This window comes from Amphiura filiformis, chromosome 1 (genome assembly GCF_039555335.1).
Source record: "Amphiura filiformis chromosome 1, Afil_fr2py, whole genome shotgun sequence".
In the NCBI taxonomy this organism is placed as follows: Eukaryota; Metazoa; Echinodermata; class Ophiuroidea; order Amphilepidida; family Amphiuridae; genus Amphiura; species Amphiura filiformis.
Window position 1 is genome coordinate 19,956,056 of NC_092628.1, and position 13,760 is coordinate 19,969,815.

At 34.8% G+C, this 13,760-nt stretch overlaps 1 protein-coding gene across 4 annotated transcripts in view; it reads left to right on the forward strand.

Moving 5' to 3' along the window:
• LOC140165757 (uncharacterized) overlaps positions 1-13,760 on the forward strand; it is an 83,217-nt gene that overhangs the window by 60,355 nt on the left and 9,102 nt on the right. The window contains exon 1 of one of the 4 annotated variants that reach the window (XM_072189261.1): positions 8,096-8,197. The exons of the other annotated variants lie outside the window; for them this stretch is intronic. The gene's annotated coding sequence lies outside the window, so the exon portion shown is untranslated. Of the gene's footprint in view, positions 1-8,095; positions 8,198-13,760 lie in introns of those variants that run through there. 4 annotated transcript variants of the gene reach the window in all.

Below are 13,760 nucleotides of genomic sequence, written 5' to 3' on the forward strand. Positions count from 1 at the left end.
TAAAATCAAGAAATACACTGCAGTTGTTAGTTAATTCGCTATGTAAACTCAACTTACATGCACATTTTATTTTAAAATGATTTTATATTATTTCGCAATGTATAGTTTACTACAAAGTAGATAGTGGCACGCACATGATAAAGGACTGATCAGTCTAAACGCAGGACAACCGATCTTTTGTTCTGCTTAGTCGCGCTAAAAGTCGATCGATACATGTTAAAATCAACACAATTCCGAGATACACCTTTTGCTATGAAATTTATTTTCTCGGTCAAATATAAAGCAACATTTTTTTTTCTTCAGTAATGTCAAATAAAAACATAGTGCTTGGATGAACATTTTTTTAAAAATCCTGGTGTTAAAATTAAGCATCAAATTGTGTCTTTTAGTGTGATATTTTTGATTTTTATAGGCCTTTAGTTCGCCCGTGAGCTTTTTACAGAATTCATTTTTAGCGTCTCAAACTAATATAGTTTGCTAAAGAAAGATATTTCCCACCTCTGTAAAGCACATCGTGTGGGTCTATATATTATAGTTTTGTCAGAATTTCCGTTTTTATTTTACCCTTTTCCCCTTCCTGCTCCGAAAATGTCAAACTTAGTACTTTACCTCGAGAGAGCAACCAGCAAAAATAATCGATATTTCAATTGTTATCAACCCAGGTCCCTTTTCCATTGAAAACCAGGATTGCCTGACCAGCGATTTGGTAGCCCAAATCCCCAATTCTGGTAAATTTAGGTGGATTTTGGAAATTTGCTCCCGTGATAGCCTGCAATTTCAATTTATAGGGGCTATGGATTCCATGATTATGAAAACAATTTTGTCTGTTTGTTTGTTTATTTATTTACCTAGGATGAGGTCCATGGGAAAATCCACTGTCCAAACCTAGAAAAATTCGCGTGTTATTAGAGGGGATTTTAATTTTCTGTCCTCCTATCTCCAGGTGAATTTTGAATGACCCCCCCATCGCGGGTTGGCATTTTCATAATCCACCCTTCAGACTTGCGTTCGGGTTTGTGTAGGCCTATTTGTCATAATTTAGCGCTATAGGACCTACTTTCTAAATGTATAGCTATAGCCGTGCTATATAAATATTATAAGGTACCGGTATGTAATATTATGTAGGCCTATGGGGGTGGGGTGGGTACTCAACACATTTTAACCATGACTTACAATGCAAGGCTCATTGTTACCATAAATGATTTTTCCTTTAGGTCATTATAATAGGTTGTTATAAACTTCCGTGTTTAACCTTGTATTGTTTTGGCTGCTTCATTATGACTTTCGGTGGGTTTAAGCAATTTCAAACAAACACAAACAAAAGGCACTATAACGAAACACTAGGTAATTTCTTTGCTATATTGAAGTTCTGGCAAAACTGTATCCAGGCCGGGCACCCAGAGATATCGATCCACAATGCTAGTATTTCACGCGTGGATTTGAAATTTTCTCAGCTGGTAGTCAAAAATTATGGAATCAAAACGGAAATTCTGACAAAACTATAATATATAGAACCACACGATGTGCTTTACAGAGGTGGGAAATATCTTTCTTTAGCAAACTATATTAGTTTGAAAAAAAAAAAAATGAATTCTGTAAAAAGCTCACGGGCGAACTAAAGGCCTATAAAAATCAAAAATATCACACTAATAAAAGACACAATTTGATGCTTAATTTTAACACCAGGATTTAAAAAAAAAATGTTCATCCAAGCACTATGTTTTTATTTGACATTACTGAAGAAAAAAAAAATTTGCTTTATATTTGACCGAGAAAATAAATTTAATAGCAAAAAGGTGTATCTCGGAATTGGGTTCATTTTAACATGTATCGATCGACTTTTAGCGCGACTAAGCAGAACAAAAGATCGGTTGTCCTGCGTTTAGACTGTGATCATTCACTACAATCTTCACTTTTAAACTGTATTTTTTGAATGTGTTGATTGTTAGTCCGAAACTCCTGCAAAGCTATGGACATGGCATCTTACCTACTCCATTCTGTAATAGTCTGCATTGTGTGTTTTCTCAGTCTTCAATCATTTTGTTGAATGTAATTTTATGAATCGAATAAAAAAGATAGAAAGTGGCCTCACTTTAGTTATGTGTCATTTTATAGTATTTATAATTTATAAAGTAAGACAATAATTTATTCATTTTCTATAAGTGCATGTCAAAATATGGGATATATTGTTCAATATTATAGCTAGCCCCTAAAAACTGATGTTAAAGATAGCAATAATATCATCAAAAACATTTTGAGTCATTTTTATCCATAAAACGATACAGGATAGGATAGATAATTACTTTGACTTCAATGTGGTCCATATAATGAAGATTTTGATTCTACAACATTATTAAATCTGTTATCAACACATATCAATTATGCACTCACAGGCAACCAAACATCATGCTATGCTCAGTAGTCCACTGATATGACCTCGTCCAGTGATCATTCCCCGCTAATTACTAATTGTTGACCATGATATGCTGATTGCTGAACAAGTTTATGTTTATATGTGTAGGCCTAACCTATGATAACTTTTTAAGTCATAATTAATTCAAACATAACTTTGGCAATACTCAATCGTTTTCGTTCGTTGAAACGGCAAAACATACTTTCTTTTCCTTGCAAATCGAATTAGCAGACATCAAAAACATTTCCACCACAAGAAGTAAAAAAAATAATTCATACCAATAGAAGAAGGCTATAACTTAGCTAATCTTTAGTGTACACAAATCCCATCTAAGAATTAGATACCAGCCCAATGGGCTGGCGAAAAGGTTTTCATATTATATGGATCATCAAACCTGTCTTTATTATCATGCTTCGATGACACTGGACTTGGATGATTTTATGATTTATTTGATTTAATCTTGGTTTTATTTACCGTACACTTTCAATCCATGGTTATTTGGATTTCTTTCGCATGTAAACAATATATTCAAAGAGAATGCTACAGAATTGATGTTATTCAAATAATGTAGGAAATTATTCCACATAATGTATTACTTTTGCTACATGGTAAAATAAATGTTTTTTAAAACCAGACTATTCCTCTCAACAGAATTATGTCTGGAGCGGTAAAGATACTTTTGCTACATGCCAGCAATTTAATAAGAGAAAACCGATTAAAATATCATCAATATTGTCTTTTCCCCTTTCCTACTTTTCATTATTAGTTTTAAATGGGAATTTTCAGGTTTAAACCTGAATTCAGGGTTTTTCGAGGGGTTTTTGTGTCCAAATTTCCGCACTTTCTTTTTAATTTCAGCCCGTTTTGGCCTAATTTCGCGCGCTTTTCAGGGTTTTTCGAACATTTCAGGTCTTTCATGGATGATCATTCATTCTCATGCATCAAAATAAATATCAGGCATTTTTGTTGGTCGACCAAGCGGACTTTGGACTCGTATATGCAGTTGAATATGAAAAACGCACGTATATGGCTATCGTGTTTTTCATAGCCGTTTTCTTTATTGAGGTATGTAAATGTTGGGTTATATAAATTAAAATTATATTGTCTTTGAGACATTTTGATCGTCTGCTTTTGTCATCATCATTCGATTCGATCCGACGATTTCAATCTTATTCAAGTTGTACTATCGTGAAGTTTTCATGTTCATGGGGTTATTGGTTGCATTGGAATAAATCAACACATTGTTTGACATTTTTGTGTGAACACCGAGGCGTGTGTTTGTTTATATAGGTCTACAACATGAGCACATTCAATCATACTAGTAAATTCATTCATTCATATTTATCAAATAGGCCTACTAACAAAAATGTCATAGAACTAAAATGCACATAATACAGTATATACCAACAGCTTACCAAATATTAAAAAACTTTCGCAATGGTCCCACCTGCAGGAAACAAATTGGGTTTTTTTAGCCTTTTGTCACGGAGTATCCCATTATGCTTTGCGGTACCATAATAGAACTGAATGTGCCATAGAAAATGTACACAAAATCCCTCACTTCAACTTTAAATAACTCGCTTAAATCAGGGAAGCTTAGACTTTTGTTTGCAAAAATATGACCCTTAAAGTATTGTGAAACTATCCATAGCTCTCAATATGTAAGCGGCTTTTGTTTATATTTTGTATACATTTGCTATGGGGCATGCAGATATACTGCAATGTATGATGGGATACTGGGTAGATATGTGTTCAAATTCTATTAAGCATGAAAGTTACTGGTTTCTTATTATCATGCTCAAGAACATGGACCAAGTTTCAGTAAGAAGTAAATCGGCTGTCTGAAAATATTTAGTGTATATTTCCTTTATGCTCAGCCTTATCAAGTACAACCTTATATATATATAATATAGGCCTACTACCAATCAGTAAACCCTAATATAATCATGTGATTGCTCAAGCTAATTGTAAACATGCTTAGAAAAAAATGCTTCAAAATTCCTGCTACTGTCTCATTGCAAGATTAGTGGGTTAAATAGGGGCAGGATTAGATAAAGGTATTCAAACGAGGGTATGAGATATTACAGGAATTATTTCATGGTCTCTTACCATGCTTACCACAGGCATGAAAGGGTTAGTGGGCTACAGAAACAGGGTATGTAGGCCTAAGGGATAAACTGTACATATGACAACATGTTCAAGTAGAATCATAAAGAACTCTGTTAAGAAAAAAAGAGACGGACTGGTCCAATATTGTTTCGCCCATCCCGAATTTTACATTCTCTTTAATATCACATTTGTTATGTGACAAATAGAAAAATAAAATCTCTTGAGATTAAAAGTAAAAATCGGATAATGTATTCGCTGGTATTGAAAACACATCCCTGGATTGCATGTGATAGAGTGTGTAAGTAAAGCGCAATGATCTTGATCTTATCTAATTGCGCTCTGTTGCTTCTTTTCCTCGTACGTTTTTACATTCTTTTCAAATGGGGGAAAAGTCTCCTGTGATTAAAAACAATTACTGTATAATGCTTAATGTTGCAAGATATGCCCCTGGATCGTATGCGAGCCGATAGCAAAAGAGATTAAATAAACTCGTGCCATATAATTGAGTTAATTAATTGAGTGTTGGTAACAATGTCGATCGTTTCGTGTGCCAAAAATACACCAACAGGCTGTCAGGCCGGTGTAATCAAAAAATATATTTCTTAATCATGTTAATGATTTATAATTAAAGTCTAAATGGACCTATATGCTTATGCTCTGTTTTGTTTGAAAAGAGATATTTAGATAGCAAACATGATTGTGATTGTGATTGATTCTCTTCTCATTATATCGCCTGTGCAGTATCTAGGGTAGCTGCAGGTAATATGGGACAGCAGGTAATATGGGACACCTGTTTTCATTTGAACAAAAAGTAGCTTAGAGAAGGTACACACTTGAACAGTTTAAGTTGATTTGTTAAGTGTTTAGAGACATCAATTGTGCTTCTAGAAATGCAGTTTTGGAGTCTGTGTATCAAACTCTTGGAAATCAATGCCAAAAGAGTGAAATTGCCCAAAATTTACGTCGTTTTTTGGCCTGATATAAAATCAATGACGCCACATTTTATGATTGTGTATCCAAATACTCTGGTGCTGAGGGTGCATTTGTCACTTTTTATGATCTTTAGGTGATGGGTTAAGCTTATCAGCAGGTAAAATTCCACTGAAAAGTGGCACTTTCCTTTTATAAATGATTATTTTCTCTGATTTTCAACTGAATGGGTGCAGGTAATATGGGACACATAGGAAATTGTGTGCATTGTCAATGCGAAAAGCAAAACTATATAGAAAATTGAATTTTCTTGTTGAAATTTGCATTTAACATTCAAAATCATGTAACAAAAATGTTTTTAGAACAAAAGAGTGATTTTCTGAACATTTTGATTTTCACCATAGAGATAACACAGTGTCCCATATTACCTGCACGATGACGTCATTTTGACGTCATAGCGTCCAAACAAACATAAAAACAAGATAACATTGCCTGTTTTATTAATCTTAAAGGACAGGTTGTTCATCATAACAATCTCTTTTGGGCATATCTTCTATAGTTTTTATGCACATAAGCTAAACGTCCTTAATGGTCCCATATTACCTGCAGGTACCCTATATCGAACTATCCGGTCCATCGTAATAACGCCATTAAGGCGGGTCGGAGGGGAGTTTTCACTCAAATATTGAGACAAATAAAGGTGACACACAAGAGGAATAGTATGAGTTCTATAAATGTTCCCGATGTGGAAATTTATCCAATGCACAGTTCAATAGCAGATAAGCTAAACAACGTTTTATAGTTTTTTTTATAATCTCATGTGATGCGATGCGATGCGATGCGATGCAATGCAATGCAATACAATGTAATGTAATGTAATGTAATGTAATGTAATGTAATGTAATGTAATGTAATGTAATGTAATGTAATGTAGTGTGATTTGATGTGATGTGATGTGATGTGATGCGATGCGATGCGATGCGATGCGATGCGATGCGATGCGATGCGATGCGATGCGATGCGATGCAATGCAATGCAATGCAATGCAATGCAATGCAATGTAATGTAATGTGGTGTGGTGTGGTGTGGTGTGATGTGATGTGATGTGATGTGATGTGATGTGATGTGATGTGATGTGATGTGATGTGATGCGATGCGATGTAATTATGTAATGTAATATATTGTAATGTGATGTAATGTAATGTAATGTAATGTGATGTAATGTGATGTAATGTAATGTAATGCGATGTAATGCGATGTAATGCGATGTAATGTAATGTAATGTAATGTAATGTAATGCGATGTAATGTAATGCAATGCAATGCAATGCAATGCAATGCAATGTAATGTAATGTAATGTAATGTAATGCGATGTAATGTAACGGGGTATTCACAAGTTTCTTATTTTCAATATTTGGCCTACATAATATTGTTGTCTCTAAATTTCTGCTCGATAGGCTCTTTGAATACTTATCAAAAATTCAAAATAAGGCAATGTTTTCTCAATACATTATTTTGCAAAATCTCTTAAAACCTCTTTAACCGAATAAAAATGTGACATGTATCAGCAGTTACAGAATATCCAAGAAGCACAAGAACATAAATATTTCATGATTTCATGATTACTTCGACATGTGTTACTTCAGCTTCTCTCTGTTGCTTTCATTTTAATCTTGAATTATTCATTATGATGTTTCTAAAAATAATACATTTATATCATGTAATCTCTCCGGTATTCAAGGCCACCGTATATGTTGGTAGCGATACTATACCGACGCGACGTCTTGCGGGCATTTTGCCGTTGCAACGGCTGCAGCGGCTAATTCTTCGCCAGTGTCTTCTGCATCGGCTAATTTTTCGTGGGACCTGGGAACACAGCAGATACACCAAATTGTATTCTACAATACTAACAATCCTAACAATTTTAGAGCTTTTTGGAAGCTTCGTGTATATATCTTCAATACCAAAGGTCAAAATTGTCGATGGTCGGCTTTTCATCCCAGCTACATACACATTTACTTAAAAATACGTAGCATTAGATTTATAAAGTTTACTTCGAGGACTGTTAAATGTCAAAAATGTCAATTTTTAATAATTTGCCATAAAGTATGAATTATTAAAAAAAAAAAAATCAAAATTATTTGATATCGAAGGACATTCCCCGTATTCAGAAAGTAACCCGATGTGCTCTTAGGAACCACAAAAAAACTTAATTTAAAATGTTACTCTCAATGATTATATTTTTTTAAGTCCTAAGGTTTTGTCGCTCTTAGATTAAAACCACAGTGGAATTAAAACCATGTCTTTAGGACTAGAAAATAAGAATTTGAAATTTAGAGAGATATGCTACTTCCCTGGTTCTGGGTACAGGATCTGTATTGAAAACAATTATTCTACATTTGGTAAACAGTTAGATATTGATTCTAGTAAAACTATGGCAAATACAGGAAGTTAGTTTCCACCAACTGTATGTTCACCTATAAGATAAGGTGAAACATGGGAAATCCACTTGTTTCCTATCCTTCAAACATCGATGCATTTGACCAGTAATCTGATTCTGAACATGTTGAATTATAATCTACCAAAGTTACCATGCCATGCAAGCTAGTTTTGTAACACCATTGTGGTTTATCACATCTCCTGAACACTTTCGGCATCATTGTATAGCACTGATAAACACTGGGAGTGTTTAAACACTGGGAGTGTTAATTTTTGCTATTGCCAATGTCCATAATGTGTGTAACTGTAAGTATAAACGCTTTTGAAATGGATGAAAAATGCACCAGAAAGCTAAAAAATTTACAGGGGCTTTATTGTAAATGTATATGTATTGTATTATGTTATGTGTGTAAGCAAGCATGTATAATATAAACGCTTTCAAACGTTTGAAAAAGTGCACCAAATCATCATGAATGATTTTTTGGTGAGACAACGCTATTATAAATCATCATGATTGATACACATATTGCTCAGTGCAAGATATTTATCAATGACGAGAAAAAAACTTGCAATTTGGTTCAGTGCTGTTTAAATATCTCTTTTCATACAAACATTAAGTTTCATAAATATATAGGCCTAAAACCTTTTTATTTTTTTTTTTTTCAAACACATGACCATTGCTATTTTCTGTATACATTCTATTCGGATTGACACAGTTGATAACTTTAAGTCAATTGAATTTCACAGAAGATCCAGGAACATTACTAAACACATAACCTAACATTTAACAGATGTTCAAAAAATACCGACATGCTACTTGAATAACCATGTTATAAAATAACTTAACTGTGAAAACGAAACAGTTCTATATCAGACTCTAGATATATTCAGGTTTATACCTTTAGTAAATAAAATTAAAATCTAAGAATATAACTTCCAATATAAAATTATAAGCAAACATGTTTGGACGAAAGCGGCTTATCTATATTCTTCTCTTCGATTTTTTAATAAGATCTACCGACTTTTCCTTGACATTAAAATTTACTCACAAACCGCCCATCACGAGAGAATCTATAATATTATACGACTTGCAGATGTTTTTGACATCTTAAGATATGATACTACAGGGTGAGTCAAAACTATATATACCCAACTTTAACAAAAATACTAAAAATGCATAGAAATGTTTAAATCTATATTAAGAGTCCAATAAACTAGACTGGTATGTTATTGTTATCTATTGTAATTTAATTGTATGTTTGATTAAAATGTACTAATATCTGTTTTAGGTTTCTGAACAAGATTATTTAAAAAAAAAGGAAAAAAAAAACAAAAAAGGAAAAAAAAAACCACCCGGACACCGCGGGTGTTGTTCTGGCGCTAATGTTGTTGCCTTCAATTGAGCACACAAGTCAAAGGTGTTATCTGTATCATAAACTAGATGTATTAAAATTGTCATGTCTTTTGATTGCAACATTAAACCAATTTCTAAGTCAAACTTAATATGAAGGAGATGAGCACTCTATCAAAAAGGCCGCGCATTTTTTTATTCGACAAAACTTAGTAAACTTGAGTACAGATCTTTTTTATTCACCCTGTATAGCCTACCTGTTCAATAGGCAAGTAATAATTTTCCAAGCCATTTGACTGTGAAGTGTAAACTATATGGATATCTTTCTTCCGTGTCGACAGACGTAAACATTTTATTTTCCGTTGCGCTTAGGTGGCTATATATCAGAGCATGATAAACATTTTGGTTCACGCATATCGGATTTGCTGATTAGATTCAGTGAGTTATCTCCAGGACATGTGGTTATATTCATGATATTCAATGGCTACATTATATAACCATGGGAGTATATAGCACATCAGATATGTATTCCTTATATCGTTTGCCCTAACCTTAAGGGGTCTCATAGTGACTTTTTCAGGTCAGCCCCTGTTGAAAAATAAGTATGACATACCGTAAAGTTTCGCCTAATGGCGCTATGAGTTTCCTTGACCTGACTGGAATTTTAGGCACAACCTAAAAGTGCCCTCCCGTAAAAATCCCACCAGCAAATAAGGGCACGTACCCTTAATTCTTGTTGGGATTTTCAGAGGGGGGAGCTCTCTATTTGAACATAAAAATGTGCCCCAAGGCAAAGGAGGTGTGCCATTAGGCGAACCTTTACGGTATATCATGTGTGAGAAATGATGGGTCAGTTCATGAATTTGCAAATTTGTTTTTGAACTTCTGGTATTGAGCCAATATATGAGTGTTTGAAGTGACAAATTGCAGTTTACGAAAATGACATTTGGTTTGTTACACACCGCTATGTATTTACCATGTTTTAAATGCAAACTTTGGTATCAACCAAAATGCACCGGAAGACGAAATGCGGATCTAATATGCATATTCATGGAAAGAATTGCCGACCATGAGACATAAATATTGGCCATGCCATTGTTAAAAATGATTCCTAAACCTAAAACCGGACACTGCATTTTGCTATCGGAAGTTAAAGAAGAAACGAAAAATGAGAGAATATGAACAAAGAAGTCAAGTTGGTACCCCCGGGATTCGAACCTTGGACCCCTCGCATGAGCACACGATCACCGGTCGGTAGCCACAGGGGTTGTGCTGGCCCGGTCAGAGATTCCCTAAGCATAATAGCACTTGGGTGATTGCGTCATCGCATCACGTGGGATTCATGCATGCACCGTGGTTATCATCGTGGTATTCTGTGGTATTTATGGGTGTTAGGGTTAATTAATATTGTGAGACAACAGTAAAACCGATAGTACCGATATATACCGATAGACAACAGTAAAATGGGTACCAAATCACGGTACTATCAGGCCCGTAGCCAGGGAGGGTGGGCAATTTTGTGAAAAGTGGACTTTCTACCCCAAGTTTGGACCTTTTTTGACCAAAAAAGCTTTAAAAATCCGATTTTTTGGCTCGCTACGCTCGCAGATTCTTAAATTTTGGGAATAATTGTATACTTTTGCAAATTTGGTGTGGGGGTGCGACCCCTGACTACGGCTCTGGGTACTATAAGTAAATCGTGGAACTCGCTGATGCTAAAATCGCACAAAAATGATTGTCTATGACTCTGTAACAAATGTCCAACAGCGACTGTTTCTGACAGTCACTTTAATAAAAAAAATGTGCAAAATACCGCAAATTTTCCTCCAAAAATCTTAGTAGATGAAAGTTCAATAAATTACATGATAGTTGCTGTATGCCATGTTTGACTATCAAAATACCCTGGCGCTACCAAAAACGTCACCATGAGACCCCTTAAGTGTGATTTGGTATTCGGCTCTCACATTCTAACTGGGATTCTGACGTTGCAGTATTTTGGATTCATATTTTTTTATATTCGTGTTTCTTTTACCCCCATCTTATCCCGGTACACTAACGGAATATATGAATGACAAAAATAGTATGATTTGTAAAAATTACTTCTAAATTCAGCAAACAAGGCTATGATTTTGCATATTCAACATGACATATCACGCATTCTGTAATATGTATAAAACGTTAACATGGCCGGATACATAAAAAAAGATTGTATGATGGCATTTTAAAAGGCACATTTGTCCGTCTACATTGAAAGGCGAAGAAACCTAGTCTCGGTTTTGGAATACATCCGTCAGGGAATAAATAGTTATAGATGATAATTTCCGTGTATAACGTCTCAAATTAAATCAAAACATATTATTGTCACTCACAATTAAGTTTTGTTAATTTTCTGGCTAAAAAGAGAAAAGGAAGACAATTAAAAAACCAAGGATTTTCTATAGGCCTACTTTCTATCTTGGTTTCATATGTACCATTTCGGACTCTTTCTTAATTTGTATCGATCGTGGGAGTATTTGATTGATTGATATTTGATTGATTGATATTTGATTGATTGATATTTGATTGATTGATATTTGATTGATTGATATTTGATTGATTGATATTTGATTGATTGATATTTTGATTGTTTGTGATTACTTTGTTTCTTCCTTCCTTCTTTCCTTCCTTCCTTTTTCCCTCTCTCCCATATCACTAACTCACATTTTGCCCAATGTCTGAGACTGGAAGATTGTAATGTAAATGTGTAAAAAGAAAGATTCTTGATAAAAATGTCAATGTCTTCAGTTATCTGTTAATAATTACGATGAAAATATTTTGAAATTAATGCGCTTCCGTGTCCTATTAAATGTCCGTCTCTAAATATTGACGGAATATATTCATAATGTAGACCTACAACATGTACAACATGCCAACAATTATGCTGATATTCAAAGCTATGAAAATGATATGGGGAATTTTTAACAGTTGAAAAGTTGTGTCCTATACGGTATCTCAATGTCCGTCATAGGAGCACGGGGTGATGTGCCCCCCAATCGATCTGAACATTTAGAAAATCCCACAGGAAAATTAACGAAAAACGGCTTGTGCCCCCCTCCAATCAGACCCGGTGCCCCAATCATGGTCGGTGTCCCCTTCCCCCATATGATGACCCGCGATACGCCACTGTTTCAATGACGATCTAAATCTTACAAATCTTATTCATCCTGCCCATTGCCCAAAAATGAACATGCAGATTATTTTTGCCCTTTCCCAAATAAATAAATAAAACTATAAACCACACAATATGCACAATGATAGTCATTAAAGTACAATATCATGATGATAAAGTTTGCCATATTTATTTCAGTTACAACTTCTTCGCGCATTTGTTCCAGTTTAACGTCATATTTTACCATTTTAGCGTTAAAATGGGAATTTGTCACTCGCAATTGTTCCAGGAAAGTTATTATGGGATCGAAAGATGTTCCATTCACTCTGTGTCACATTAGCAATCCCCACTCATCCCCTCCTCCGTCCGCAGTGTTAAAAAGAAATACACTATTGACGCTTTGCGCTGATCAAGGGGTTCTTTTACTTGTTAATACTTGTTATTTTAATAGAGAAAAGAACAGATGCTAATTTCAAATTTCATCTATTCTGAAATACACTGAGAACATAATTACTAGTATTTGAAAAAGCAGACAAGATAGGAGAGAAGACACTAAATAATACAATGCGTACGTAAAGGAAATTTCAATAATTTAACCTTTCCATTTTAGCGTTAAACAGATGGGAAACACCGAACCTTCACATATCATTTCCATGTGTTACAAGATTAACTTAGTTTCAGAGTACGTAGACTCGATAGAGGATTTGGAATGCTAAAACCTAATGGCACGAGAGGTTTATTATTATTTCACTCAGTGTTGATTGTTGAATGTGTTGAATTGGAATATGTATGAATCATGCACTACACCACTTCACTACTATCATACCCCTTTCTCCATTAAAATGTGCTTTTTACATATTTGTTTTACACCCCTACACAAACACACCAATTCGAACTGCGTACATTATGGAAATCACACACTAGCTGAAATGCTTCCATGTTTTTTCCTCATGGAGCAAAATTATCTCCATAAGGTTGTACCTGAACCAATAAAAATTGGCTCCACAGGGCATATCCAATGGAAACATACAAGCAAAAACAAAACCCCACAAGGTGCAATCAATATACAGCAATTTATAATGCCATGTTGTGCATGTTTCCTTGCGGAACACTGTTTCGTGTCTCCACAATTAAAAGTATCTCCATAAGCTTGTTCCAAAAAAAACCCATAATTGGCTCCAAAGAGCATTAGGCAGTTATGTGTAAGCCCCCCATCAGACCCGGTGCCCCCATCATGATTGGTGCCCCTCAATAGGATGACTCACGCTACGCCACTGACACCCACCCCCCCACACACACACACACACACGTACACACACCGCCCTTAGACTCTATCTAGGCTAATAATAAAACACATTATCAACGATGAC